Source organism: Macrobrachium rosenbergii, chromosome 21, assembly GCF_040412425.1.
Source record: "Macrobrachium rosenbergii isolate ZJJX-2024 chromosome 21, ASM4041242v1, whole genome shotgun sequence".
In the NCBI taxonomy this organism is placed as follows: Eukaryota; Metazoa; Arthropoda; class Malacostraca; order Decapoda; family Palaemonidae; genus Macrobrachium; species Macrobrachium rosenbergii.
In genome coordinates, this window is record NC_089761.1 from 70,873,421 (window position 1) to 70,898,455 (window position 25,035).

General features: G+C 44.3%; 1 protein-coding gene, 1 non-coding gene and 1 pseudogene across 2 annotated transcripts in view; all 3 read left to right on the forward strand.

Moving 5' to 3' along the window:
- Positions 1-25,035, forward strand: part of LOC136849552 (general transcription factor 3C polypeptide 1) — a 1,135,756-nt gene that overhangs the window by 910,999 nt on the left and 199,722 nt on the right.
- Positions 18,066-18,170, forward strand: LOC136850285 (U6 spliceosomal RNA). The gene has a single exon (XR_010856595.1). It is a non-coding gene; the product is annotated as a U6 spliceosomal RNA (small nuclear RNA).
- Positions 19,676-19,793, forward strand: LOC136850274 (5S ribosomal RNA; annotated as a pseudogene).

Genomic DNA, 25,035 nt, shown 5'->3' on the forward strand with positions numbered 1-25,035 from the left:
TAACTAACAACGTGTTTTCTTTCAATGGTAATTTTACAAACAAAAATTTGGCTGTAGCATGGGAAGTCCCCTATCACCCCTTCTAGCAAAGTTGTACATGGAATATTTCGAAACAGAACTTTTGTCGTCTATCAAACCCCATAATATGATCTGGCTTAGATATGTAGATGATATCTTTACTTTCTGGGACAATAGCTGGGGACTTTAATGAATTTTTAATAGGCTAAATTTGCTAGTTCCGACCATAAAATTTAAAACAGAATGGGAAAAGGACGGAAAACTGCCGTTCCTAGATGTACTGATCATAAGAAAACAGAACAGGTATGCATTTACAGTATATAGAAAACCCACCTTCGCTGTCTCCTACATTCATTTCTTAAGCTACCACGACATCTCCGTAAAAATCATGGTAGGGTGCAACTTATTCCTCAGAGGACTTAGGATATGTTCAAATGAGTACCTGGATAAAGAATTTAACACGATCCGCCAACACCTAACGCAACTGCTATATCCACCACACATTATCGAGAGGGCTATTAACAAAGCGAATAAAATACACTATAACGGTCCCACTCACAACAGACAAATAGATTTCAACAACAAAATAAAGCTTCCGTACGATGAAAACATCAAAAAGGCCTCCGAGCAACTCAGGCCTAACAATCCTTTCATTTTCCATTATCCCAAATCCATCGGGAGTTAAACTCGTTAACGTATACTTAAATAACAAAAGGGAAGAAGCCAGAGTTTACAAGATACCGTGTAGTAATTGTCAGGACATCTACGTGGCGAGACAGGTAGATCGCTCTCGCAAAGAATAACAGAGCACAAAAGATCAGTACGTTACGCTTAGAGAGTTCGGGAATTTTCCTACATATCAGAAATACAGGGCATGCCATTAACTGGAGTGGGGCGGAGTTGGTTTTCAAAAGTAGCTGTCTGTACAAAAGAAGGATGCTGGAATCTGCTATCATCAATCAAACCAACAATATGAACCTGTCAGGAGGACATTGGAAATCGGATGACATCGACACCTTAATCCTCAAACCCTCATGAAGAAGATGACCCAGGAAACGCGACCGCCAGATCCATCGCCAAACGGAAGCTAATGAGGCCAAAAACCACTAGGGAATTTGGCCATTCTCCTTAAGAAACGCCACCTCCATAACATCGGAGGCCTAGGGCCACACCTTTATGTTTTTGTATATATACCATTGTAACTTTCCACCTGTCCATATTCTACCAGTGAACAGGGGCACAGAAGCTAGTGCCCGAAATATATGGTTTCAACGTTTAAATAGTGTTTTATGGGCCTTCATATATATATATATATATATATATATATATATATATATATATATATATATATGTTATATATTTTTTTTATTTTGGTACAAACACATAACTAAAAGGAATGCAAGCGAAAAACTTTTTTTTTTGCATAAAACGAAATAATATACAAAACACCAATAAATACAAATATATAAAAACTTGTAATAAATATAAAATTAAATATAAAATCAATGCAGAATACTCACTCGTAATCCTGACTCTTCGTTCTATTCTTGTTTTCTCCCTCCTCCATTGAAGAGTCTTGCATATTTTCCTCTCAACATGACGAGGTACAGGTGGAGGAGGGAGACGCGCGCCCTTACTGCAGATGGGCTGCCCTTCGGGGTCCGCTGCGCCCTCTAGTGTCCCTCGGGTAGGTGCACTCCAATATATGACCGCAGTGTGGTATTTGCGGTCACACTCCCCGACCCTGCAAAATGCTACCTTGCAGGTGCGACAGACGAACCGGGTGTCTCTTCTTCTGTCATTCATATGGCACACCCGGCACTGTTTCTGCTTACGCCCTTCTAGGAGCTCCAGTGTGTGATCCCCTGCCTGCAGCCGACACACACGGTCCACTACCCGACGGGACATTGAAATGTGAGGGACAGGGACAGTAGGGGTGGCGGCATCAGCAGGGGCAGCATCAGCAGGGGTGGCATCATCAAGGGCGGCGGCAGCAGGGGCGGCGTCGGCAGGAGCAGGACGACCGAGGTTGGCCCTCCTAGCGACATCTGCCCTATCCTCTCGGGGCAGATCTGGAGCTAAGGGCAAGGGGGCGGTGTTGGAAGGCCACTTCTCAGGATTAAAGTTTATGTGGGCATTCCTGGCCACCTCGAGAAACTGGATGTGGGACAACCTCCGGGTGTCGGAATTGTACCCACAGTAGAGGATGTAGGCATTCTGGAGGGCCAACTGAAGGAGGTATTTGAGGAGCTTCTGTGTCCACCTCCTGGTTCTCTTGGCGAAGGGATAATACTGGATGAGTTGATCAAAGAGATCAACTCCTCCCATGTGCCTATTGTAGTGCCCAATGACAGTAGGCCGTTGGACACAAAACTCCTCATACGTAACTTGGCCCTGCTGACGTGTCTTCTTCCGCTGAACGACCTCGTCTTGGATGGGCTCATGACTCGTCGTAATCATGGGCACAAGTTGGACCTCCTTCCAACAGATGACGAAGACATCTCCCTTCCACCGCCACTCTGTCTCTCCTCTTGCCAAATGTTGCGGGTGGCTAGCGAACCTCTTGAGGACATTCGGGGCCCCATGCACCAACAGAAGGGTACCACTGACTTGCACACCTGCTTCACAGTTCCTGGGGCAGGGCTACCGAGTTATAATAATTATCCATAAACAGGTGGTATCCCTGGTTACGGAAACAATCCACAAGGCCAAAGACAGTGTCACGCAGCGTGGAGAAGACCCCGGAATACACAGAGAAGTCCATGACGTATCCAGTGTTGGATTCCGTAATAAAATATAACTTCACACCATAATTCTTTGGCTTCTTGGGGTTGTACACTTTTATGCTTAGACGCCCTTTGTATGGCATCATCCCCTCATCCAAAGAAAGGTTCATGAATGTAGTCCAACACTGGGCAGACTAAGATGAGGCGATCTGGGTTATTCTGGGGTATGGCCCTTCGGTTGAAGGCGTTGAAATACTTGTCCAACGCCAGGAAACTATCATGGGGCATAATGCCGGGCACATTGGGCATACTTAAAAAAAAATTCCGCTTCCAATATTGCCTGACGTTGGCAGCAGGCATCATTCCAAAGAAAATGTGGAGCCCCGAAAAATGCTCCATGTCCGTGAGGTTGCAGCCCCGCCAGCGATACGACAACATTGTCTGCAGTTCCTCACGGCAGTACTGAGCGTAATTCGCCGTCTCTGCAACAAGGTATTCCAGCAATTCCCGCATAAGGAAGAGCTGAATGAACCCCAGTGCAGTGAGAGGCACAGGGACGGTCAGTCCAGGTGCTGCCGTGAATGGGTGCATGTTAGGTGGGGTGGGGTCCTCCAACCACCCCCTCATCACTTTCGGACGAACGGCCTTCACTAAGCTGCCGCGACGTTAAGCTGCGGTCGTGGCGACTTTGCACTCTCCCCTCCCCACTGGCCCATCTTCACTTTCACCATCACTTTCTGGGCCTGTCAATCGGTGCTGCACTAAAACCACTGAACTCCAGTTCACTTTCATGCTGTGGCTCTTGGACATGGGGCAAATACTCGTCATCACTGACATCGGGTGTGATGTCCTCGTCACTAGATGACCAACTGCCATCAAAATGAGGACTTTCCACCTGCTCTCGATCGAGCTCCAACAAGTACTCATCAATGTCCTTTTGTTGGAGGCCTCCCAAATGCTTACGAATGCCCCTCAGGACACCCCGATGTTTCCTAGGGGTCGTAAAAGGGTGTGGTCCTTGGTCCCTTTCGGCCACATGTGGCTGTACAACACAGCGTTGAAAAGCTGCGTCACCTTGGATGCTTGGTCCCTCTCCAGCATCCAAATCTAAAACTTGCCTCACACGCTCACTACCGACAGGCAATACACGCCTTTCATGGTCCTGACAATGTTGGGACATCTCTGCAAATGTCCTATTGCGTCACAAATATGCTAACACTCGCACAAGTTCTGCAAAACACAAATCCGTCGAGAAATCCCTCTCCGACGATGCGTTGCTGATGCTTTGTAGTGCGAGAAGAAAGAAATTCGTGCATGCGCAGCTGGGTCACGCTTGTAAACAAAACAACAGCGTGATCCGTGAACTCCCAGCATCACACAGCGCATGATTTAAAATCTTTCGCAAACTAGGCCTATAACTATTTTTCCGCGAATATTTAAAAAAAACTTTTTTGTAGTCGACGTATTTTACGTCCACTTGACACCCAACAGACAATTTTTGTCGACGTAAAATACGCCCAGTCGGCGTTTAAGGGTTAATATGGTAGTGCTAGCCATCCTGTGGATGGCGCGAGCAAGGAAATGGTATTTGTCTGCAATTCACCTCACAGGGTCTCTCAGTGTAATAGCAGACTCTCTATCAAGGAAAATGACAGCCTCAACAGAGTGGATGTTGGACAACCACTCTTTTCAAACAGTAGCCAACATGCTTCCACAACTGGAAGTGGACCTGTTCGCCACATACAAGAATCACAAACTTCCAGTGTATATGTCTCCGAAATTGGACAGTCAAGCAACAGCAAGAGATGCCTTCCTTAAGACTGGAACAAATAGAGGACAATACTCTATACCTTTTGCCTCCAGTGTCCCAGATTTTAAAGGTTCTGAGCAAGCTTCTAACCTTCAAAGGAACGGCTTACTTAATAGCCCCAAATTGGCCAAACAGGCATTGGTTCATATTACTCAACAGCAAGCAGAGAGGTCAGTTCCACTATGTCTGCTGTTCTGTCCTAGACAGTAGGAGGGAAAGTCGTCTAGTATCCTCCTTTCTGAGCCGAGACCTTCACGGGTCGATTTTTTAAAATATTGTCTACGGGCAGTCCCCGGTTATCGGCGGGGTTCCGTTTCTGAGGGTGTGATGATAACCGAAAATCGCTGCTAACTGAAAATCGGCGATTTCGGCTCTTTTTCGGCGATTTTCGGGGATTATCGGCGCCGAAAAGCACCGATTTTCAGTTATCGGCACCTCTGTTAGGTATCTATTGGCGCCAATGCCCAATTCTCACCGCCGATAAGCGGAAATCAGCGCCAAAAATTGCCGATTTTCATCACTAGACAAGCCCCATAAAACCGGATCACTGTTAACTGAGCCCGCCGTTAACCAGGGACTGCCTGTACTGTGAAAATTACTCACCCGACATTGCTAGGTACCAAGTGCAAAATCTTTGGACATCATTTATCCAACAATACCACTCCATATGGAAGATATGGTCAGATTATATCCATACTGAGAGTACAGTTGAGATTTCTAATGAAACACTCAAATTTTCTTATATACCTTTTTGAAGAAGAATGCCTTGCTGTTACAACAGTCATGGCATAATAAGGCAGCATTAATGGAACCCTTGCTTTATGGATTCGGGATTGACTCTAGTATAGAAGTTGTCACTTCCCTAGCTCCCGAAAGGCTTCCAATTACATGGTCCCTGAACAAGGTGCTTAGACTTCTATCAGCTCAATTCAGCGGACCCAATGCAACCACAACTCATGTTACAAAAGGCGATCTTCTTGATTGTGTTAGCATCAGAAGGTCGTATTAGTGAACTGGGCTCTCTTAGACAGGGACGATACATCATACAAACAGCTGACCACCAATTATTATTGTCCCCTGGCCCATCATTCCTGGCCAAGAATGAGAATCCTTTAAGAAGGAAGTCTCTTATTCTGATAAGTAAACTCAGTTTAGTAGACAAAACATTATGCTGGGGTCAAGCACTTAAGGTTTGCCTAGAGGTCATGGCAAACATCCCTGAGGGTCAGATTTTCCTACACCCTAGCACTAATAAAAGGATTTTGACAAAGGAAAAATCTATTTCTGGGGAGAGACCTGTGTCATCCGGTGAAATAACCATTCAGCACTTATTTCTAGGTAAAGCTATTGCTAAACATACCAGAGAAAAGCTAAATGCCAAGCTGGAGTTACTACCCCCAGTGCGAGCTCCATGAAATGGAGTCGTGTATGAGAAAGGGTGAGATTGTCACAATCACAGGCCTCCGCCCTGTAAACATTCCCAATGTCAAAAGTCCCACCGAGTGAGGTGCCGATACAAACCCCAGCACCGCTCGCGGACTGTAAACAAACCAGCGCCACCTACATTCCATGTTAGCACCCCCATCCTGGAATGATATTTTATCAAGGGGGGGAAAAGAATCAGAGGTGGGTCACCGGGTGACACAGGTCTCTCCCCAGAAATAGATTTTTCCTTTGTCAAAATCCTTTTTCTGGGTTGTCCGACCTGTGTCAGCCGGTGAAATAATAACAGAGAAACAAAATACCATCCTGAAACAACAAAAGAAACTTGTAGAGGAAAGAAATAAACTATAAATCCACAAGAGTTTTAATTATCCAAGTAGCAAAAATATGGGTACTTAAATATATAATGTACTTAAATATATTCATAGGATTAAGATGGGGGAACTATGTTCCACAAGACAAAAGAAGACAAAAACGTATTTAAATGTAAACATGGGAGACAACACAACACTATAGCATGGTCAGGAGACAGGCTGTGAAGTATGCCTGACCTGGAGGTGATCGAAAGGGAATAAATGAGGCAGGTAGGAGGGAGGAGAGTGACTGAGTACAAGAAAAAGAATTAAACAGAGGGAGGAACAATGTTTCCTGCCGCCACTGTGGTGAACTTCAGAGCTTCTAGGGATTTCAAATAGTGGCGTTTGAAAACTACGGGAGACTTCCACCCTGTATATTTTGTAAGATCCTCGAAATTCATATAATGGAAATAGTTAGTGGAGGTGGCCACCGCCCTAATGTCATGTACTTTTGGAACTGAGTCTGGGTTTGTTTGTTTAATAAAATACAAGATCTGCTGCCTAATGGCTTTCATGGAAATAGTTCCTCCCCCTTCCCTTACAAACAGAGGCCCCGAAGTTATCTGTGAGGTCCTGTCTAAATAGGCCTTTAAAGTAAAGACTGGGCATAAAGACAGGTCTTGTGGGAGGGGGATGACCTTCCAGGGAGACCACCTATCTCGAGGATCTTCATTCTTAGCTAGAAACTTAGGGTGAGGAGCTAGCAACACTTCACCTGATGGAAGAAAATCAATATGATTGGGTTCTCTAGACAGGGCAGACAGCTCGGAAATTCTAGCACCTGAAGCTAAACTAATTAAAAATAAGGTCTTCCTCAATAAATTTATGAAAGAACAATTTTGATTATTCATTTCTGAAGCTAATTTAAGGACATCATTTAAGAACCAGGAAACCGTATGTGGGCGGGTTATTGGTCTTAAACGAGCACAGGCTTTAGGGATTGACGAAAAATAAGTCTGTTAAGTTAATTTTAAACCCGTGTAAAAATATCTTTTTCAAAGCTGATTTGGCTGTAGTAATAGTACTTGATGTCAGACCTTTCTCAAATAATGACCTAAAAAATGAAATTGCTAAATTTGTGGTCATTACAGTTGCTTCAGATTCTTTTAGGAAGAGTGCTAATTTCTTAACTGCTGAGTCATATTGTCTGAGAGTGGATTCCCTTTTGTCTGATTCTAGGAACAAAGTGTTAATAGGATCAATATTAGCATCTTTCTGAGCTGCAAACTTCATGAAATCCACAAAGCCAGGGCATTCTGAATTCTTGAGGAAGCTGACACAGTCTGAGTTGGTACTATTTGCATCAGTTTTGGGTTGGGAATTTGTAAGCACCGAAGCTTCAGCTCTAGAAGAAGTGGAAACCAGTTGCTCTTCGGCCAGTTGGGAGCCACTAGGGCTATCTGACCTTTGAATGTCCTGAGCTTGTGAAGGACTTTCAGTAACAGGTTTACTGGAGGAAACAGATAGATCCTTTGCCACTTGTTCCAATCTATTGACATTGCATCTGTGGAGTGAGCTAGAGGGTCCAGGTTGGGAGCAACATAACAAGGTAGTTTGTGGTTGCATTCTGTTGCAAAGAGATCTACTTCGAGACCCGGAACTTGACTGCAAATCCATCTGAATGATGTTTTGTCCAAGGACCATTCCGACTCCAGCGGAGTTGTCCTGGATAGGGAATCTGCAATGACATTCCAGACCCTGCAAGATGGGTAGCAGACAGATGCCACCGGTGTTTGTTTGCTAGGGAGAATATTGCTATCATAACCTGGTTGATCCGACTCGACTTGGAACCTCCCGTTTATACAATGTACCACTACTGCGCTGTCCAAAACCAGTCATATGAATCAGATTGTTTGGACGCAGCTTCCAGGACATTGATATGGAACTGGCGGAACATAGTGGACCAAGTCCCCTGTACTTTCTTGTGTTGAGAGTATCCTCCCCACCTGCTTAAGGAAGCGTCGGTGTGAATCACTAATGCCGGAGGGGGAAATTGAAGAGGTACTGAGTTCGATAAGCTCTTGACTGTCGTCCAAGGTCGGAGTCTCTTTTTCAGAATCGGCGGAATCAGGGACACCTTGTCTCTGAACCTGACATTGGCTCGGCTCCGCCACACCCTGTTTATATCCTTCAGTTTGGATTTCAGAAGAAGATCCGTCACTGAAGCAAACTGAAGAGAACCTAAGACTCTTTCTTGGGTATGGCGGGAAGCTTTTTTGTTCTTGAGGAACTGCCTGGTTGCCTTTGCTATTTCTCTCCGTTTGGCCGGCGGAAGAGATAGTTTGTGTGAACACAGGTCCCACTGGATCCCTAACCATTGAAAGCGACTCTCCGGTACTAGGCGGGATTTCTCCCTGTTTATTTTAAAGCCTAGAGATTCCAGAAAGCCGATTACTATGGCTGTCACTCTCCGGCATTCGTTGGCGTTGGATGCCCAAACGATCCAATCGTCCAGGTATGCGGCTAGCATGATCCCCTGAGACCGGAGTTGCTGAACTACTGTATCTGCCAGTTTGGTGAAGATTCTGGCGGCTATATTGAGACCGAATGGCATGACTCTGAACGAGTATGCTTGATTTCCCAGTCTGAACCCCAGATAAGGAGAGAACCTTCTCGCAATCAGGATGTGATAATAAGCGTCTGAAAGATCTATAGAGGTGGTTACGGCTCCACGGGGCAGTAGGGTCCGAACCTGTGAGATTGTAAGCATTCGAAACTTGTCGCATTGAATGTAAGAATTTAGACGAGACAAGGCTAGAATTACTCTTCGCTGACTGGAACCTTTCTTTGGAACACTGAACAGTCTGCCTTGAAATTTCAGGTGTCTCGCTTTCTTTATTGCCCTCTTTTGTAATAGATCTTTCACAAAGTCCTTCAGAGCCTTGGACGGTGATCGATGGAACCTGACCTGGGGGGGGAGGACCCTTGCACCAACTCCACCCCAGTCCTTTGGAGACTATGCTCTGGGCCCAGGGACTGAAGCTCCACTGGTCCCGAAAGTGAAACAACCTCCCGCCTACCTGAGACATCTCATTGGGCGGGAGAAGGTCTGCCTCCTCTGGAGCCTCTGCCTCCTCTTCCTCTGGAGGAGGAGTGAGGTGTTCCCCTACCTCTAAAGTATCCTCTGGCTCTAGTTCCCCTTGCATTTTGTATTGAAATAAATGCCCCCTGGCTTTCATATGAAGCATTGAAAGCCGGGGAAGAGACATATGAAGGGGCAGCAAGAGGCTGATGGGCTGGTTGAACCAGCACATACTGAGGTTGAGGTTGGGAATGGGAGGTTGAAGGATGACCAGGAGCGGGAACCTGGACAGCCTGCAAGACAGTCTGAGCAGGAAGCCGTTTGAACTTCTTAAATTTCTTCCCGGACTTAGGGTGGGGTCCGGCGGGCTCAGACTGTTTCCTCTTAAATGACAGACCCCAACGGGAGTGGAGACTTTGATTGGCCCTAGTTGCCTCAGCTAGGACCGCATCAACCTCTTCCTGGGGGAAGAGATTAGCTCCCCAGATGGAACTTTTCATAAACCTGTTAGGCTCATGACGAATGGTGGCTGCCGAAAAGATGTGCTTTCGGCAGTTCATCCGGGCCTTGATGAAGTCATACAGGTCCTGCTGAAAACTCACTAAGAGAGATTTCGTCAGTACCTGGAACAAAGCGTCTTCGCTGTAGACCACTGACGTTGCTTCCGCCAAAGTCAGAGAGTTTAAGGACCTGCTAAGCCTGTCCTTAGTCTCAGCTTCGGCTTTCAGGAGCGACTCCGGGATCTTAGGTAGCTGCTCACTGAACAAGTTAGAAGCGCAGTCAGGGTCAAGTCGTGTTACCGTGGAAGTGGCTGGGGCTCCTTCCCAAAACTCAGAATCTCCGGGGAAGACAAGAGAGGTGGGATCTGTCTCCCGGAGATGAGGAAGAGGCTTACCCTCCATGCAAGCTTGGCTAGTGAGGGAAGCCACTTTTGAGGTGCAAGGGGTGGGAAGAATCTCTCCCAAAGAGAACATCGTAAACGCACCCTTGGCTGGGGTGAGTTTGGTGTTCTCCGCCTGCCACTCCGTTAGAGTCCTAAGCAGAGACGACTGGGCCTGGTCCCTCGGGAAGATGACAGTCTCCTTGGGGACCTTATCGGACCGAATCCATGCCTCCTCAGTGAGTCTGGCAAAACCTGGGTAAGGAGATTCCAGACCAGGAGGGAAGAATTCGAGTTCCTCCAACCTACGGGTGCCTAGGCCCTCGATGGTAAGGGTACCCTCATGCTGGGGAGCATAAAGGGTCAGGCGCCAAGGGTTCCCCTTATCAAAGGGAGGAAGGTTGGAGGTGTCCGGAACGGAGAAAGATTTGTTGGCCGCTCCGCCATGCATGAATCCAGAGATTAAGTTCCCTTGGGACTTAACCTGCTGCGATAGGGAAAGCACGGAAGCATTAGAAGATGACAACTGACTCGAGAGTTGCGACAGCTTGTCGTCAACTCTCTTGTCGAGCTTCTGCATAAGAAGCTCGGCAAATGCTTCTGCATCAAAGGAAGGAGGGGGGGGAACCTCTTTACAGTGAACCCTCGTAGATAGGTTCCAGAACTGGCCGCGATAGCTGAAAATCCGCGAAGTAGGGACACCATATTTACAGTATTTATTTAACATGTATTCAGACTTTTAAAACCCTCCCTTTACATAGTACTGTTAACAAACCACCCTTTACAGTAATGTACAGATATCTACAATACGTACATACAGTACACAGGCACAAATGATAAGTAATAAAACAGTAAGTGAACATAAAAAAATAGAAAGATTGTTATGGTGCGTACTGTACAATTGTACAGTATTTTACTCACCACGATAGAGTTGGAAGTTACAATAAAGCCCTCCTTGTATGTACTGTTAACAAACCACCCTTTAATGTACAGAACACTTAATGCATGTACAGTACCTAATCTAAAACAGGCACTAATATTAAAATGTTAGAATATTAAAGTATATAAAGAAATAAAGATTGTTACTGTACCCACCATGAAAGAAGTTGAAGAAAAACTTGAATGATGATGGCGGTGAATTTGCTGCACAGTAGAAATGATGATGATGAAGCTGATGATGTCTTCTACTGTGCAGCCAATGATTGTATTTTACGTCTCTTCAGACTGAGGTGTCTTTTCCTGGGACACCTCTTCAACTTCTTCCTGGGACACTTCTTCAATTTCTTCCGAAGGCATAGTAGCAGGAAGAACTGGCTCTTTTTTGCGAGACTGGAAGAACATTGTGATCGGAAGTTGCTGCCGCTGCTTCTTTTTTCGATCGAAGAGCATCCTGTAGTAGAGTCATGTCTTCATCGATTTTGTTGCAGAACTGCAGAGAACGAACCATATCCTCGTCCCATTCTTGTGACAATTCTTTCAGCTCCTTCGCTAGGTTGCAGAGCTTGGCAAGCCATTCTAATGTTAAGCCTGTTTCTTCGACAACTTCTTGGGTCTCTTCCTGTGGTTCATTTTCTTCCTCACTGGCTGGTTTTGTCAGGTCTTGAGGTCTCGTCAGTTAGCGGCTGGGAATGGCAGTCCAACAACTCGTCAACGTCTTCCGTCGTCATGTCGCCAAACCCGTCACCTCCAATTATCGCAGCCAACTGCACAGATTTCCGTACTGCAGAGTGTTGAATCTCGGCAGGCGTAAATCCCTCGTCGTCATAAACAATCTCGGACCACAACTTCCTCCAGCTCGCGTTAACGGTAGCAGGTTTCATTTCTTGCAGTGCCTTCTGGATGTTCTGAAGGCACGTGGCAATTGTGTACTGCCGCCAGTACGCCTTCAAATTGAATGTTTCATCCTCATCTTCTTGGGCGGCATCCACACACGCAACGAGGTCCGCCAAGGTATTCTTCGTGTAGAGGGCCTTGAACGCCCTGATAACCCCCTGGTCCATCGGTTGAATTAAAGACGTTGTGTTGGGTGGCAGGAACTCAACCTGAATGCCCTCATGCGAAAGATCAGTCGCGTGTCCACCAGCGTTATCCAACAGGAGAAGGATCTTAAATGGCAAGCCCTTCTCTAAGAGATATTTACTGACTTGTGGGATAAAACACTGGTGGAACCAGTTGGAGGTCAGCATCTTCGTAATCCATGCTTTTGGATTATGCATCCAATACACGGGAAGGAGATTCTTATTTTTATTTTTCAAAGCACGAGGTTTTTCGACTTATAAATAAGCCCTGGCTTTAGCAAAAATCCCGCAGCATTGCCACACATCACGAGGGTAACACGATCTTTGAATGCTTTAAAGCCAGAGGCTTTGGCTTCTTCTTTGAACAGGAAAGTTCGCGATGGCATTCTCTTCCAAAACAAACCCGTCTCGTCCATATTAAAGACTTGTTCGGGCTTGTATCCACCTTCAGCGATAATATTCTTGAACGTCTCATTCGCGTAAGTTTCAGCAGCGACCGTGTCAGCGGAAGCAGCCTCGCCATGCAGGGAAACGCTTTTCAGGCCGAAGTGTTTCTGAAACTTGGCGAACCATCCTTTGCTGGCGGTATAACGTCGTGTCTGAGGCTGGGAATCAGTGGATGTCCCTGCTTGAGGTTCATCTACATCATCTTCGTTGTCTTCCTCTTCTTCTTCAGCGTGGTCGCCATCATCTTGAGGTTCCTTTGCCGCGAAATTCTCATACAACCTCAAAGCCTTGGTTCGGATGGTGTTCGTATCCAAGGCTATTTTCTTCTTCCAGCAGTCGGCAATCCAGATTGACAAAGCACCTTCCATACGGACGATCGTTTTATTACGAGCCGTAACAACTTGCTTTGCTGACTTGCTAAAGGTGATGGCAGCCGTCTTCCTAATCTTCGCCTCATCCTTCTTAATGTAGCGAACGGTGGATTCGTTCACTCCAAAATGGCGGGCCACGGCCGCGTAACTTCTCCCTTCCTTCAACATATCGAGAAGTGTCACCTTCTCAGCAATCGTCATCATTTTCCGTTGGCGTTTAGGCTCAGTACCAGCCTTAGCAGAAGCAGAACGCTTGGGAGCCATTGTAGGGGTTAAACAAAGTTAAAAAAAAAGTTCAGCTTCAAACACACACTGTCACGCACAGCACTGGTAATGTAAACAGCATCTATCTACCGAGAGAGCGGGAAATGAAGTGGCCGCGAGAAGATGCTGCGGGTCAGAGACAAGGGAAGCTGCTGCAGGTCGGAGAAACGGTCAAAACACCAATCACAGGCGAGATTACAAAACTTGGGAGCTGATTCGTCATCTATCACCAATGGAACCAATCACAGCCCATCTTACATGCTAGTTTCAAATTCAAATATACTTTACGCTATTTTATGCTTTTTTGTTGTAGTAGTATAGGTTTATTCGAGATGTGATTTTTGCAACAAACAATATTATTGGATGCAGTACAAAAGATTCATGGAAAAGATGCACATTCATTACATTTGTATTTTATAATTAGTATATATGTAGCCATCAGCAGCCTTACACCATTCAAATATGACAATGTCAGACTGCATCTGATTAGCGTTTCATGTTCAGTTTAATTTTACTAGTACTATAATGAATTATCGTATGATCACATTCTCTTTTGTTTAATTTCATTTTGTACTGAATTATATGTCATAATGCAATGAACCAACAGTACTAGCAGATATTAATAATTATTAATGGAATTAATGAAATATTTGGGTCTTCATATATCGCGACTATTTTTGAAATTTCCGGAAAATCCGCTATATATTTTCTCTTATAATATACATACGTAATGGAAAAAATCCGCGAAGTCGTGAATCCGCGATAGTCGAACCGCGAAGTAGCGAGGGTTCACTGTACTTTGCTTGGAACGTGCTCCCTTCCCAGAGGTAGAGGCCTTGCTCGTAGACGGCACGGGGCTAGGAGCCCGTGACGTCTTCGAGGGAACCCCGGAGCGGACTTTCTGGGTCTTCAAGGTCTTTTTCTTAATAGATTTAACCTTAGGGACGGTAGACCTTGCACCGTCCATAAGGCAAGAGGATTTCACGAATCCCCGGAAAGAAGAAGCAGAAGAAGAAGGAGAGCTAAACAGATATTCACCTGCCTCACTTACCCCCTTACCTGCTTGGAGATCCAGGTCCACGTTCATGGGCTCCAGATTCAAATTAAGGGCCGCAACATCTTCAGTGACCTCTCCGCATGCGGCCACGTCTTCCTGGGAGGGCTGAGTCATCTGGATCCCAGCGATCAAAGGGGGCTACCTCGTCAGCAACTGACGCTGAGATCCAGGCGCCGGGAAGAGAACGCTGCAGATGTCCTTAGAAAGGACGTGGGGTTTCCCCTGCCCGACGTTCCTCCCGAGCCGCTGACCCAGGTCTTGAGGGTCATAAGCGAAGAGTCACGAGAGCTGCGGTCAATCTGAAAGAAGGAGAATGTTAGGTGACCAAATCTCCTAAAAAGAGAATATCTTCCAATTATCCATAAGAGACGAAACTCAAAGAAAAGCATGAATAGGAAAGGAAATAACTAACTTACCGACTCATCCAGAACCCGCTCATAGAGAGCGTAGCACACCTCACAGCCATCAGGGTGCCAGACGATCAGGTCCCCTACGTGAACGGCGCACCCGGAGTGGGACCTGCAAACTTCATGTCCGCTAGCTTGCTGCAGGACTGCCGTGCACCCCTGCTCCTGACAACGCACCATCTGTAGGTGGACGGGGACATGAGTATGCTGATAAGACCGCCGGAGTAGGGTGCCGGAGCAGTGTCTTAGGATAATAGATAATTAGACCAGATAGACCTCCATTGAGTGTTATAGTGTTTATCATTACAACACGTTACCTGGTCAAAAGGCCAACTAAAAAGAGAATTCTTTGATATTAATTTGGTCACCATTGAGCTTTGGTAGACCATGGAAGGTAACTCCTTGAGGACTCAGTAGTGACTACAAAAAATAGGTTTTCCTACATCAAAACCTGTTATTTCCACTTTATATTTTTATACAACATAAGTGCTACTGTCTTTTTTGTGGAGAATTAGGGACATAATAAAGAGGCCATTGTGTCTACTTTTACTGTAGAGTTTTGATATTTTCATCGTGTTTTGTGTTTGTTGTTGTGGAATATATAGTGAAATTGTCCATATATTTTTCATTCCGAGTGGTAGTTAACCACTTATGTCATTTATTACTATTGTAAAGTGGGTGCTACTAAAAATACCTCCCTATGGAGTTTTGTTTTGGAAAGTCTTGGAATGAATATCATCAATTTGCATCTGAAAGGCACTGTCTCAAAAAGTTATCAGTGAAAATTGACAAATGACAACATATTTTTGTATAAAATTTTTAACTGTGGGTGTTTCCAAGTGGTGTCGTGGGCTTTTTGTATATCAGAGAAAATAATTATTGTAATATTTTGCATTTAAATCATCAGGGATTTTCCAGATGGAATGGCCAGTCCATAGTAGATCTATTATTCTGCAATCTAGATCTATTATTCTACAATCTAAAATGGTTAAGCATCATTATCTTTTTATGTATGTGCCATTTGAGTCATGCATTTACCTTCTAAACAATTTGTAACAGCTTGTTATAGGAATTGGTCTGTAATTGTTTACATTACTTGAGTTTTTAACTGGTTGAGAGACATGACTAATTACGACCTCATGCCAGTTGTTGGGAATGAATTTCTGAGCCACACCTGCTTATAAAATAGTATGTAATAGTATGCATGAATTATCTGATGGCAATTACTTGATAATTCAAAAAAAGTGTTATATTGTTCAGGAGCAGATTTTCTATTGTAATATATTTTCTTTTGTTTCAAAGTTTAGTGGGTTTGATTCACTTACTTTTTATTTTACAAAAATAGTTTTTATTTTACGAAAACGTTCATGTAGGGTGTTAGTTATTTCTTATGTTTGCAATATTTGTGCCTAATATGTAGCTTATTTCATAGGGCTCAAGAATCTTGTTTCCATTTTTAATACATATAGTGTGTTTTGGTGATTTGACAGAGGTCCTATTTAATTTGTTGAATATTTGCATTTTTGTTCATGAGACTTACCTGCCAGATATATATATAGCTGTATTCTCCGAAGTCCGACAGAATTTCAAAACTCGCGGCACACGCAGTGGCCGGGCAGGTGGTTAGTACCCATTCCCGCCGCTGGGAGGCGGGTATCAGGAACCATTCCCATTTTCTATTCAGATTTTCTCTGTCGCCGGACTGTCAACACCTGTTGTCAGTTCCTCCGCCATTTGGATTTCGAAATTTGTTGTCACTTAAGTATTTTGGTTGTTTTTTGGTATTCGACTGGATCTGTGACTTGGCATACGCTCTTTGTGGACCGTTTTTGATTTTGCTTTTGACTTTTCTTATAATTAAGATGTCTTACCTCTAGCTATTGAGTCTGTAGCTTGGGTGAATGTAAGGTGAGGCTATCGAAGACTTTGATAGTTCCTCACACTTTATGTATGATATGTAAGGGTGTTCAATGCTCTATGATAATCGGTAATGAATGAATGTGGGATTGTCTGAGGGTGAGTGGAAGAAATATGAAGCCTATATGCTTAAATTGGGCGTGATAGGCTGAGGAAATCTTCCTCCTAGAGTGCATCCTTAGATGGACAGTCAGGGTTTTCTCCTACTAGTAACCCTGTAGTAAATTTTAGTACTAACCCTGTAGTTTGTTGCTGCAGAAGGTAATTCCCTGGCTCTCGTGTGGAGTCAATGCGTGCTCTTGAAACTAAAGTGAATGCAATTCAAACGCATAGTGTTAGTGCTAGTGCCCCTAGTGTTGTGGAGGGGGCGTCAGATCGGCCCTATAATGCCTCTAGGCCTGGACCTCTGTCGAACTCCCAGGACCAGGGAGAGGGCATGTCGAAAGCCGCATGAGGGTTACGGGGGCTTCCCACCGATCTGGCGTCCCTTCGGCAGGTCCTGATGACGCTACCCAGGCTGCCAGGGATCGTGCTCAGGCACGCATCCTGAAGGATTGCTTCTCGTCCTCCGACACGTCCTCCCCCTTGGGGGGGGGAGCTCTCGGTTGGACTCTCGCCCTCTTAGAGAAGCTTAGAGGAGAGGACGCTTCACGTCCTCTTCCTCTAGACGTTTGTACTCTTCCCCTGAAGGTTGCGTGGATATTCCTCTGCAGAAGAGAATAAAGTGTTTTTCGAATGATGACGCTACTCGACCCCCTGTCGCGCTAAGGCAAGGGCTAGAGCTTCTTCCCCTGTGGAAGGAAGTATACGTCTCTCGCCCCTTTCCTTCTCTCAGGTTCAGCCCTTCTCCCGAGAGAGTTGCTTCTCCAACGCGTAAGATTTTGTTGGGTTTGCAACAACAGCTGGATGCTCTCATGAACCTTTCAAGATTCGAAACTGCCTGTTAAGATTACAGACTTTCACCTTCGTCTCCTGCTTCTTCCTCGTTGCTAGATGTTTTGGGGCTTCTCGTCTGTCGTCTAGAGAGACTGTTTAGTGGCTTCCTATTCGTCTTCCCCTGATTTGAGGTGTTGGACTTTTCTCTTGTCTCACGCCAGGAGCGCGTCTTGCTCTTCGTGCGCTTCTCACGCTTCACGCGCGCCTCACCTTGACGCCGCCGCGCGCGCTGTGACTCTCTTCTAGTACTTGCCACGGAGCCTCTCGCGCGTCACGCCATGACGCCCGCGCGCTTCGCGTATAGCTTCAAGTCTTGTGTTGACGCCGCTCCAGTTGTACATCATGTCGCACAACTACCCGCCAGGACATCTGATGTCCTTCTTAATTTAGCCAGTACTTGCTTCGGCAGTACATATACTAAAATTGAACGATACAGAGAAGATTAGCATGGCCCCTGCGCAAGGATGACACGCTAATCATGAAGCGTTCCACATTTTTATGTTTACTATACGTACTCTAGTTGACGACTTTTTCGTTGTGGGAGTTCCCGCTACGTGACGGGCGAATCGGAACTACTTTCACCACTCACTCAAGACCCGCCAGCTGCGGAAGAACATCCTCTTTCGTCACAGCCTTTGTATGAAGAGAAACTTCTTTCGTCTTCTTCTTCCTCTGATTATCAGACTCTGGCTTTTTTCTTAAGGATCTGTTTCCTGAGACTTTTCAACCTTCGCTCCTCTCTCTCACCTTCACAGTTGTCTTTGTCTTAAGGGAGCGTTTGACGAAAAAATCGGAAATCAAATTTTCTGGGATATTTTATATATGGCATCATACATATCCTGACTATCTTCTCAGAAAGTTTTATTTAAAAGTTCGCCACAGTTAGGAGTTAAAAATAAAACAGTAACCCTATCATAGTCAAAATTACATTTTTCGTATAATGTAATGATATTGTCAGTATATCGGTGGTAATTTCCTTTTAGCTATGAAATAATAATATCTAATGCGATCTATGGCAACCCTGTGGACATAGTACGCATCAGCGAAAGACAGGAATGCCGCAGGGCAGTCAGTGGCAGTCAGTCAGTAGCAGCTCAGAGCTTGACTAAGTAAGACGTCGCTGCCCAACCTGAGCCGTGTTTTGACACTCGCTTCATTTAGCTTCATTTAGCGCAAGTTATATTACTTTGCAGGTGTATTTTTTGGCTTTTCAATATGTCATAAAAACATCAAACTGTGTAACAGCAAGCAAATAAATACACAGAGAAGCAAAAATATCGTTTTCTCAAAACTAAAGTTATTGACATTCAAACTGCATCTCCTTCATAACGATTGCACCGATCTCAATGATACAAAAAGTAAACGAAAGCTAAATATTTGCCTACAAACAAAGGGGCTTCCATGGAAAGCAACACGAGACCCGCACCACGAGAGAGAGTTTTTTTCCCGAAGGAATGTCACTTCCAAGAGAGGTAGCAAGTGACTCCTTTCATCTCCAGACTCCCTTAGCAACCAGGCTTCATTTTGCACAAGCCTGGAAAGAGTGAGGGGCAGACGTTTGGTCCCTCCTACTGTTAGAGAGAGGTTACTTGATTCCCTTCCTGTCTCCTCCTCCTTTGTTTTTTGTTTCCCAACTGCCTTCCTGTCAAACAGAAAATTGTTTGACCTGCTCGAACAGATGTTCGAGAGGAGAGCAGTGGAACAGGTCTTGGACTCGGTGTTCCCCGGGATTTTACTACAGATTGTTTCTAGTCCCAAAACTTTCAGTAGGCTGGAGACCCGTCTTGGACGTCAACAGGTCGAACAACTTGGTCCGGAAGGAAAAGTTCAAGATGGAGACCTCGCAGTCAATACTAGGAGCCCTTCATCCCGGGGATTGGATGGTATCTTTGGATCTCCAAGATACTTATCTTCACGCCCCAATTCATCCACGTTCGATGAAGTATCTCAGGTTGTCTTGGGGACTAGACGTACCAGTTCAGGGCTCTCTGCTTTGGACTCTGCACAACGCCATACCACGTTGAAAACACCGCTTCTCATCCAATCAGCGAAGTTAAGCAACGTTGGGTCTGGTCAGTACTTGGATGGGTGACCGCCTGGGAACACCAGATGCTGTTGGCGTCACATTTTGCTCCGGGGTGTTTACAGTCTCATGAAAAACGTTGCGATGCAGTTGCACCTGTCGCACGTCAGGATCTCACTCTACTTGGACGACTGGTTGATTCGAGCGCCGTCCGGCCGGGTATCTGGAGGACCTTCAGTTGACTCTGCAACTCGTGAAGTCCCTGGGACTTCTGGTCTGTGGAGAAGTCGCAGCTGATCCCCTCACTGTCCATTGTGTTTGGGAATTCAGATGTATTCAGCGGCTTTTATAGCGTCTCCGTCGCAAGAACGGCAACTTCTATGTACGAAAAAGTCTCGGCCTTCTTGGAAAAGGAAACATGCTAGGTGAGGGAAGGAATGAGTCTGCTGGGGACCATTTCCTCGCTGGAGAAGTTTGTTTTCTGGGGAGTCTGCATCTCAGGCCTCTTCAGTTCTTTCTGTTGGAGAACTGGCAAAGCAAGGAAGACTTGAAAGAGGAATTGAGAATTCTTCCTTATATAAAAGAGGATCTGTAGTGGTGGCTCGATCCAACGAAATTGCAGAAAGGGATCTCCCTCAAGCTTCTGAACCCCAACCTAGTGTTGTTTTTTCCGACGGGTCGTCAACAGGTTGGGGGCAACACTAGAGGGAGAGGAAGTGTTAGGAACCTGGAGAGAGGAACAGGTGTCCTGGCACATCAACTTCAAAGATTTGGCGGCTATCTTTTAGCTCTCCAATTCTTCGAGGTCCAAGTTTGCAATCATGTAGTTCTAGCAAACGCGGACAATACTACTTGTTCCCAAAAAACAGGGAGGGAACACACTGTTCAGCCTTGCAAGAGAGATTATTCTTTGAGCCTATGCTCGCAACATTTCGATTCTCACAAGTTTTGTTGCAGGGGTCGAAAATGTTCGAGCAGACCTGCTCTGTTGGCGCCATCAACTCCTGCCGAAGGAATGGACCCTTCATCAGGAGGTTTGCCAAGATTTTTGGAAATTTTGGGGTCGCCATCTTGTGGATATTTTCACGACCTCAAGAACAGCGAGGCTCCCTCTATAAAGCTCATCTGTACTCGACCCAGGGGCAGTTGCGATAGATGCTCTTCCTGGGATTGGACGGGAATAGATGTTTACGCCTTTTCCCCGTTCTAAATTCTGGGAGAAGTCATCACAAAGTTCTCGGCCTCACAAGGGACGAGGATGACTCTCATCCCCACGTTTTGGCCTTGAACCACTGGTTCTCGGAGTTTCTCTTCTGGTTGGTAGACGTTCCGAGGACCCTTCCTATGAGAGCAGACCTGCTCATACAAACCCACTTCACGAGATATCTTTGAAACTCCCGCTCTGAACCTGACTGCTTTCAGACTATCGAAAAATTGGTCAGAGCGAAGGGGTTTTTCTGGCCAGGTGGCACGGGCCATCGCTAGAGCCAGAAGTTCTTCATCTAAAGGATATATCTAGCGAAGTGAGCAACCTTCAAAGGTTGGTGCAGAAAGAAGGGCTTTTCCTCTTCCTCTATCACTGTGAGCCAGGTTGCGGATTTTCTCCTTTACTTAAGAGAAAAACTCGATATAGCAGTTCCGACTATCAAGTGTTATCGGAGCATGCTTTCCTCTGTTTTGTATTCAGACACAGAGGATTAGATTTGTCTGACAATAAGGACCTCCACGATCTTACGAGATCTTTCAAGACGTCCAAGGTTCCTCAGCTAATTCCCCTGCTTGGAACTTGGGACGTAGTGCTCAAGTTTTTGATGTTTAGTCCTTTTGAGCCTCTCCACTCTGCATCTCTTAAGGATGTTACTCGAAAACGGCATTCCTCACGGCTCTGGCGGCGCGAAGAGAGTGAGCGAAGTTCGAGGCCGTCATGTGGGCTTCAAGGAACACAATGCTGTCTATTCTTTAAGCCCTAAGTTCTTGGCTAAGAATGATAGGTCTTCTAACCCTTGGCCTAGACACTTTGAAATTAAAGGTTTAGCAGACCTTATTGGACAGGAACCTGAGGGAGTTCTATGTCCAGTTAGAGCTCTCAAGTACTACCTTAAAAGAACACAGGACACTCGTGGTCCCTTGGATATTTTATGGTGTTCTGTGAGGCAACCAGTTAAACCTATGTCGAAGAATGCACTGGCATTCTTCATTAGGAAACGTCATTAAGGACGCACACTCTAGTTGTGACGACTCAACTTCAAGTTGTTGAGAGTTAATGCTCACGAGGTGAGGGCAGTTGCTACCTCCATGGCGTTCAAGAAAAATATGGTACTCAGTGACATTTTAGTGCCACATTTTGGCGAAGTCAATTCGGTGTTTGCCTCACACTCTTGGCAAGATGTTTAGGTAGCATACGAAAATTGCTTTTCGCTGGGACCATACATTGCTGCTTCAGCAACCTTGGGGACAGGGGTAACTCTGATCCTATCCCCTTTTAATTGTGTTTTTATGTTTTGTTGGGTCGACTACTGGAGGCAGTCTTCCCAATCCTTTGCAAACTAACGCTTTAGGTGTTGGTTAGGTGGTTAGTAATGCTCTTTTGTCCTCTTTGTATGGTCTATGATCTAGTCACATTGTGGTCACGCCCCGTTGACAGATCATCTAGAAGTCGCCAGCTATATAGGTCACTACCTCGCTGGGGTCTCTAGTAAAGCAGAAGCAGACTAGAGTGACAGTAACCACTCAGTCAGCTACGCTATCAGATAAGGAACCAAAATAATTTTACCAATAATTGGTTTTTTTTCCCTAATTCTTGGCTGTCTCTACCCTCCAAAGGTGGTATTCAGCTATATATATATATCTGGCAGGTAAGTCTCATGAACAAAATGATATTTTAATGATAAAATAAAGTTTGTTCATACTTACCTGGCAGATATATATATTCATATTGCCCTCCCTCCTCCCCAGGAGTCAGTGGCGTTAGAAAATCTGAATAGAAAATGGGAATGGTTCCTGATACCGCCTCCCAGCGGCGGAATGGGTACTAACCACCTGCCCGGCCACTGCGTGTGCCGCGAAATTTTGAAATTCTGTCGGACTTCGGAGAATACAGCTATATATATATCTGCCAGGTAAGTATGAACAAACTTTATTTTATCATTAAAATATCATTTTTTTTTTTGTATAAAGCAGTATTGTTGGGGGGTGTTTGGTTTATAATAACTCCAAGAAATTCTTCCCAGTACAACACCTTTTCTAAACTTTGCTAAGAGCTATTTGTATGTTGGGTTTAGAGTGTCAGTAGTGTAATTAAGTTTCCTTGTAAAGATTGTAATTTATCAGTTTTGTTTAACCTTTTGTTTAGAATGTTTAATCTTCTGCTGATTGAATGTTTTTGTTTTTTATTAGTTCTAAAAGTGTATCAGACCACTAAGGTAATTAGTGTTGGTTTGGATGTAATATAGAATGAGGTATGGCTTTATCTGTGGCATTTTATTTCGATATTGTAATAAAATTATTAGTTTCACTGTGGTGTCATAGGTGTTCAAAGGAGAGATTTGTTTTGTGTGTAATGGCACATACAGTATCTCCATCAACTTTATGAATATTTTAATGAGGGATATGTTAGTGGTGGTATTTTGCAAAAGTGAAATAATTAAAACTAGAAAATGAAAACTACTGTGCATTTCAGGGCCATGTCTAATTGATTTCATCGATAAAATCTTACCAAAGCATCTGATATGGATCATATTGTGGAAATAGCTATTTGAAGCTGCAGCCTAATTGGCAAAAATGTGCAGTGATGTCTAATGTTGACAATTAGGGCACTTATCAGAGTAAATCAAAGAAATTTAAAGGGAAACTTAGCTAAATCTAGCAGGCTCGTAGTTAGAGGCTAGTAAAACGTCATTACTGAAGGCCTTCCCACTCATTGATACTGTGGTCATTCCTCTTACTTTACTCTGTTCCCATATACTTTATGAATGAAGACTCAGACGATGGTGGTAGTAGTAATAGTATAGTATATGGAATTCTTATATTGTTTCACACACTCAAACACCTACCCTGCATACTCTCTCTCTCTCTCATCTTTTTGATGAGTTGTGTCTCTAAGTAGAGTACATTAAGGGAATGTGCGTCAAATGAGAATATTAATTGTGTAGTACAGTTCCATGGTGCAATTCACGTTTCCTTTAACTTAAATATGCACCAAGTCTTACTCTAACACTCTCTATGAAAACAGCCATCGTTACCCTGAAGTTTCTGTTGTTTCATATTATCTCCTCAAAAGTCTGAGTTCATATGCTAGTCTGCTAAATGAATGTTCTTTTCAACCACAGTTCTTAATGTTGATCAATCCTACAATAAATCCACAAATGAATGTAATTCTTCATTATTTTATTTGTGTGCCTCTGTGTCAGTTTTGTTGTTTCTATATGCTTGATTCATTTACTTGGAACTGACACTAATGTTTGATGTAGGGTTGTTGAGTGGTTATCAGTGAGTCTCTATATTCCCAGTTTTTGAAGTTACTCATTCTTTCAATTTTCAGTTATATTATATATTTCATTTAATCATAACTACATTGTGGTGCTGAATGAAATTCTTGACTCATAGTCCAAGCGCTTGGGCTATGCCCTAAATTTTATAATCCAGTAATCCATTGATTATACAGAACTTTATTGAAATTGAAGGTAATATGAAATAAAAAAAAATTATTGTAATATAAAATTAAGTAAAAGGATATGCTGTTGTTTGTTTAAGATTAAGCTAGCCTTGTGTGAATCAGGGACTTGCACTTTGAGCAGACCATAAGTGAAGAACTTTCGATGGAAATAGAGAAAATAGTATTTCGATAATTATCGCATATCCTACTCAGGGTATTGCTTACTGTACAAGATGGTCAAATATTTGTGTTTCTACAGTACAATCATTAACATACTACTGGGAACCCTGCTCTTACGTCTGATGTCATAGTTTACATCACAACTAGCCTCTCTCTGGGTGCTTACTTCATGTAGCTAAGTTTCCCTTTAAATTTCTGTGATTTACTCTGATAAGTGCCTTAATTATCCACATTGGACGTCATTGCATATTGCCCATTAGGCCGTGGCCTCAAATAGCTATTACCAAAATATTGTCCATATCCGATTCTTTGGTAAGATTTTATCGACGAAAATCTATTAGACACGACCCTGAAATGCGCAGTAGTATACAGGTCATCAATTGTTCCACTCAAAGCTATCTACTATGTGGATTGATCAGAATGTGACATCCATTGATGAAAAAGTCTCAAGTGCTTTTTATAAATTTGTACTGTATATGTTTCATTATCACCGAGTCAGCACAAAT